At 41.5% G+C, this 6639-nt stretch overlaps 1 long non-coding RNA gene across 1 annotated transcript; it reads left to right on the top strand.

Annotated features, from left to right (window-relative positions):
• The first annotated feature begins 588 nt into the window (after window positions 1-588).
• LOC140903616 (uncharacterized) lies at window positions 589-6232 on the top strand. Its single transcript, XR_012156310.1, has 3 exons — window positions 589-1385; window positions 4074-4284; window positions 4549-6232. It is a non-coding gene; the product is annotated as an uncharacterized lncRNA (long non-coding RNA).
• The last annotated feature ends 407 nt before the right edge of the window (window positions 6233-6639 follow it).

The following is a 6639-nucleotide window of genomic DNA, read 5'->3' as shown; positions in this document are numbered from 1 at the left end:
TATTCCATATATGGATTCACTTTTCACTAACCTCCTACAATGTTCTGGACCTTTGTAGACTCTCATGGAACCTCTCCCTTTCTGAGAACATTTTCTTCGAACATCCTAGAACATTGTCAGCAATGTCCTTATTGGGACAGTCGAGTAAAGCCAATGCCGGAATCTGACTTGAAGTGCAAATCCTGGCAAACCAGATCACTGACTTCAATTTCTGGTCTCCGTTGTAGTTTGGCATGATATCCTGTTCATAGTTGCCAACTTTCACGTGGTAACTAAGCATCCCGACGTTCACAATAATTCAAAAATCAAGCTAATCCCATTTCAAAACAAGGCCAAAAAAAGCCAATCCCTAAGAACCCCAACACTGTATGTGACTAGATCCCCCTGGCGTGCAGTCTTGGACTGTGGTGAGCACCCCTGACTCTCTCCCCACCTTGTCCCTGCTTACTGGGAGCCAATCAAAAAAAAAAAAAAGAAGAAGCAACAAGCAACCAGCTACAAGCCAAAAACTATCCAACAAGTAACTCACAAGTCAATTAAGCCAAAAGCAAGCCTGATTTCTGCATTTTTTTCACAGGTTTGGCATGTCTGATCGTGTTCTAAGTAAATATTGTAAGCAAGGCATTACAAACTCTGTTGATGGACATCACAACCGCTACTACTTTGATGAGATGCTGCCTTGATTTTGCTGTGGCCTACAGAGACATCAGATTTGAAGATGGCATCACTGCTGCCAAAAAAATGATGGAAAACTGAGGAGTTGAGTGAGTCTTCAAAGAAACACAGATTCATCAGAAGAAGAGACACTTTGGTCACGAGGTAAGACATGAGGTGATGGGACGTTCAGAAGAAAAATTCAAGAGGAAGTTTTTTTGGTCACTCATTGAAACTGCTCAAGTGTCCATCGAAGAAAGGTTTGGACAAATGAAGTACCACAAAAAGACTTAGGCCTTTTTGTATGACCTTAGTCTGATGCTGGTGGACAGGAAAACACTCTTGAACAATTGTATGAACCTTCACCAGATGCTGACACCTCGGGAATGTTTGGACATAAATGATAAAAACCTCTATGTCAAACTGAACAACATTTGTCACATTTTGCCACATAGGAAGCACTCTTCACTCCAAGCTCTCCAATTCATTCATGATGCAGAGCTGAAGGACACTTTTCCTAATGTGTAGTTAGCTTTGAAGATTCTGCTCATGCTGCTGGACACAGCTGTGAGTAGTGAGCACAGCTTTTCAAAGCTCAGTTCATTAAAACATATCTTTGATCGATGATGGCTGATGAGAGACTAACATTGTTTGCTATTTTATCACTTGAAAATCCCATTGGTCAGTCATTGAATCTCTCTGATGATGTACTTCAGTTCATGAGGTCAAAGGTGAGAAAAGCAACCTTTTTTAACTAAAGGACTAGGGTTAACATTCTAAGGCTGTCACTATTGTAACACTATTTAATACTGGTCCGCACAATGTTGGTGCACAATTCAATTTCTTGATGTTAGTACATTTCAATTATACTTAAAATTTAAAAAGTTTCTATAGGCTTAGAGGAAACATTTTTTTGGATTTGCTTATATATGACATGAATAAATACAGATTTACAGATCTTAGTATGTAAATTTATCATCTTACATGATAGGAATAAGTCATGCATGCACATCATGCATCACATTCATGAAATGGGCTACAAAAGTAATAAAAAATAAGGTATTCAAAAGTTTAGCAAATGGAGGTGAGGTGCTGAAGACACTTCTTGCCTGGGGTGCCAATTGGTCTAGCACAAGCCCTGCTGTGGAGCATTTGGCCTCAAAAATAAGTAATTAAGCACATGTTTAACTTTAATCATGTATCTAGTCCCACTGACTGAGGCTTTGCTGGACTGGGGCCAGAGTGCTCAGCATTTATCAAATTGCCCCCTTTGTCTCTCTGTATCTCAGTTATCCATCTGTAAAATAGGGATAACAGACTTCCCTACCTTACAGGAGTGTTGTGAGGATAAACAGTACATCAGTGAGTGAGAGGAGAAGAGGGCTATATAAGAAACTATACCCAGATAAATACTAAAAATAGATAGGCCTGCTTATCTCCTGCTAAGTCTTTCCCTAAAGTGCTCCCCACTATATTTGGTTTCTCCTATTGCTTGTAGATTAATATGTAAACACCCAAATGCCCAAATATGTTCAATAAAAGATCTCATCAAACAATTCTGACAGATTTGTAAAGATCATGGGCAGTTCACAAACCATATATGATTAGAGAAAGGGGCCAAACCCCAGGAATGAATTGTTCCTAGTTAATTTAATACTTTGACCAGCTTTAGCAACATAACTGCTGTTATTTCTTGGGATGTCTGACACTTTAAAGAAGTGTAAGTGGGGGATGATCCCACTATTGTGGGGAATTTTTCTGCCTACCCTGGTGGAATCGTATGGTGACAGGATCTGAATTCCCACCCCAACTCCCTACCTGATGCCTGTCTGACCTCAAGGACTCCTTTTCCTCTGCCCCATGCGATGGAGTCCTTGTAACCCTGATAAGGCTGGGCCCAGGATCCTTGGGGGCTTAACCCTCAATATCGCCCTGGGTCACTCAAGGCAGAGGTTTGGGTGTCCCTGCCCCGGGGTACTTGCCCCTCACCAGCCACTTTCCTGACCTAGTGATTGCAGTGATTGAGTTTAAGCCACATACTATTAATTAATCAGCAACTGTAAACGAATAAGGGAAAAACTGAAAAGATGAAAGTATCCAGGAACCCCACATGATGGACATGGGAACACTGTAAACAATAGTCTCTACAGCTCAAGAAAATTCAGTCTATTCCTTACACGTCCCAGGCCTCCTACCCAGGACCTGGCTGTGCTGCAGTGATACTGCGTATAAGACACCTGCTCTAATGGTGGCTACATGCCTTCAGGATCTATATGGTGGGACATTTCTCCCCAGTATTGGCCCTCCTGTCTGGTCCATGTCCTCCCACCCACTCCAGCCTTCAAGGCCCTCTTGTCTGGTGATGTCTCCCTCCACTGGCCCCTCTCTGCATAGGGTCCCCACCGCACTCTCTCCAGTCGCTCACCACGCTCATCTCCAGTATTACTTGTAGCACAACCTGCCTTCCACTATCCCAACCCTGGCCTTGCAGCTTTCCACTGTAGATCGGTCCTGGCTCACCGCTGGCACAGTTAATCTCTGCTGTTCTGAATTGATCTCTGCTGTTCTGGCTCCCCAGCTCTGGGCTGCTGCTCTGGGCCCTCAGGTTATGGCCTGCTGTTCCCTCCCCAGCTCAGCTCTGGTAGCTTCACTGTCCTTGGTTTATTCTGCCCCTAGCAGCCTAGCTCTCATGGAGAATGGTCCCTGGGCTATTGACTCCCTCGTTGGTCTGTCTGCCTTGTCAATCCAGCTGATTGGGAGTGCTGGCCTCTCCCTATTGGCTCTGAGGACTAACAGTCTTAGGATCTTGACTTCTCTTTGGCCCATCCCCTTTTTCTTGGTATTGGGAGATGGCCACCCAAAAAAAAAAAAACACCATTAAGTATCAGCAAGGGGCCATCAGTCCCTTTACAGAAAGATGGCTTAACCCTACAAGATGCTGAGGTTCTCATATGAGGTACTGAGCATCTTCAACAACTTGTATAGCCAATGGTGGCTAAGGTATGTCTACACTGCAAAAAAGCCAGTCATGACAGTGAACCTCAGAGCCAGGGGCTCAATTGACTGGGCCTTGTGCTATGGGGCTAAAAATAGTAGTGTTGATATTCTCACTTGGGCTGGAGTCTGGGCTGTGAAACCCAGTGAAGGATATGGCTTGCAGGTGACCAAGCGGGAACATTTACACTGCTATTTTTAGTCCTGTAGGACAAGACCGGGTCAGTTGACCCGGACTCTGAGACTCGCTGCTGCAAGTGTAATTTTGCAGAGTAGACATACCAAAAGTGGGCTCAGCACTTTGAAGGATGAGGCTTGAAATGAAGTATAGGGGTTTATGATATAACAGTATTTGGATAATGTGAGTTGTTAATTAATTGACATTTGAAAAATACCCTTCTGTCTAACTGCATGTTATTTTCCAGGCACTGAGAGACTTGAAAGAGAAAGGCATCAATCTATGACAGATGGTAAAGATTTTCAATCATTTTTAATAAATAACATCCTCTCTTAAAATTTGAGACTTCTCTCTTAGTTTGTGCTGGCATTCTCACACACTACTGTGCCTCTGAGAGACTGTTTCCATTGATGAGTGACATCTGGGCTGAGCACAGGAGCAAAATTTCCACAGAGACGGTAAAGTTCATGAAAGTTCTTATGGGACCAATCTGCATAATAACTGCTGGGAATTCTAGGAATCCCAATTTATTTAAAGTAATAGGTCTGGAATGTCTTGGGGAAAATCACTAATGTGAAACATTTAAATGAATTAACATTTTTACACAGAAGCATTGCATTGTATACATTTGTTTTCTGGTTATAGACTAGTGGGGAGGTTCTTTAGGGTCCTTTTTCAGTTCAATGCATGCACATTCATACAGCTTTCATTCACATTAACAGGACTGCTGCTCCATCATTCTGCATAACAAAGGCAATTTACACCTTGATTCTATGGGCTGAATGCTTCTCAGCTGACCTACATCCCGTGGACAGCAATGGGTCTTCTGATATGAGCAAAGTTAAGTACATGTGTAAATATTTGTGAACCCTATAATGACACTCTTTTTCTACATGTGATCAATCTCATTGATTTCAGTAGGATTCCCTACAGACACAAGGGTCCACCCTTATAGCTCTGATTGCAGGAAGAGGGTCTTAGAGAGTACATTCTCAGGGCAGGGGTCCTGGGTTTCTCTATGTTCTATAAAATGTGTTAGTACCCTTCTGGCAATTCAGATGTAGTATAACTATACTTGTAAGGACACTGGTTTTGCAGAGGTCCAATGAGTAGAAGTAGTACTGACAAATGCTGTGATATCACCACATCTACTGACTAGTTCTGAACACAAGATTTCTTAACAACAATTTAGAATAACTTGTCTCCACTCAAAGACATAGGAAGTCACTAAAATGACTGGAAAAGTTATGGCAGGAGTTCCAGCACAATAAACAAACTCAGATCCATCAGATGGGGACTTCTGTCAGGTGAACCACTGATGCCTAAAGCAGAGCTGTTTAACTCCCCTTCTCTCTTACTAATAGGAGCCAGAACAGGGTAGCAGGAGGAAAGGCAGAATCAGATCCCAAGGATGGGATTTTCAGATGGGCCAAATGGAGTTGTGGCAACTTCCATTCACTTTCAATGGCAGTTGAGCACCTAACTGACCTTTGCGCTTTTGAAAATCTCCCTCTAAATTGTTAGATTCCAGTAGCTGGCAGCTTTGTCGAAGAGACAGCTGCTCCCCTCAGTGTAGCTGATGGGTCCCAATGGTCCCTTTGTCTTTTCTTGTTGTAGTTCAGTTAGGTTATGCTGAATTAGGATAATAACTCTTTCTGTGTTTAGTTCTAAAGTTTTAAAAGTAACCTGGGTCTGAGATGTTATCGGAATGTGTGTGCAGTTTGGAGTTTCTAAATGAACTGTGGTTGCTTAGTTAGAGAGAGAAAACCCAAAGAAAGGTGTGCATGAGTGGGAAGGATAAGATTTCAATGTGGGAGTATTTTTAAATGCTTCCTATGCAAAAGTTAGGACATATTTTTAAAATATTGCATGGAAAATTCAGTTTTCTTTAGAAGTATTTCTGTGACAAATTTGGAGACTAAATTCAATAATTAATATGTGAAACAGAGACATGCCAGTCAGCTTGTATGTGCAAATGTCAATTCACCTCTAACTATCCAGTCACCGGAGCCTCCACAATATGTATGGACTAAATTTTCAAAAATGGGTGCCTGAAGATAGGATCCTAAAAACATGTTTTATTTAAAGGCAAAAATATGGATTCAAAAACCTAAATATGGATTTTTAGAAGCCTAACTTGAGGCCTCCATCTTTGGAAGCTTTGGAGCATGTACATACACACACTGGATCACAAAGAAATATGAAATAGTAAATAAAATATCTATTTCACAATTTATCATACACCTTTAACCTTCACATCTGTATTCTGCCCACTCATCCATTTCTTGCAGATTTACTCAAACATTTTGAAATTTCAAAGTGCTTCACACGGCTCGTTTTTGGCTACATCTACACTTGAAGATGGAGTGTGATTCCCAGCTTGCATAGGATTTATTTTAAGCACTCTGCCAGATATGTTTCCTTATCCTGCAGTTGTGGATTTCTCCCTCCATCACAATAAAACAGGTTGAGTCCTAGGATGGGAAACATAGTACTTAAATGCCAAGTTTAAGATCTGACATCTTCACGGTATTCAAAGCCAGACACAGGAGTCTTATAGTGAGATCCCTCCTTTTTTGATGGCACCCTGGAATGCCAATTGAAGGGGCATCTTAAATTGATGATATTTTTACATACAATAAAGCTATTTTAGGTCATATTCAAAGTTTATGGGTCCCTCTGAGACCTCTACCATTGAACTCCTGGTAAATAGGGTATTTAAAGATTGAAGGATAAAAAAAAAGACAAAAATTCTAAAAAATTCTAAAGCATGGGGGAGGGTGATCTGTAAAAATGTGTAGCATGTTCAGAAT

Source organism: Lepidochelys kempii, chromosome 1 (assembly GCF_965140265.1).
Source record: "Lepidochelys kempii isolate rLepKem1 chromosome 1, rLepKem1.hap2, whole genome shotgun sequence".
NCBI lineage: Eukaryota > Metazoa > Chordata > Testudines > Cheloniidae > Lepidochelys > Lepidochelys kempii.
This window is presented reverse-complemented; position numbering and strand designations above follow the sequence as displayed.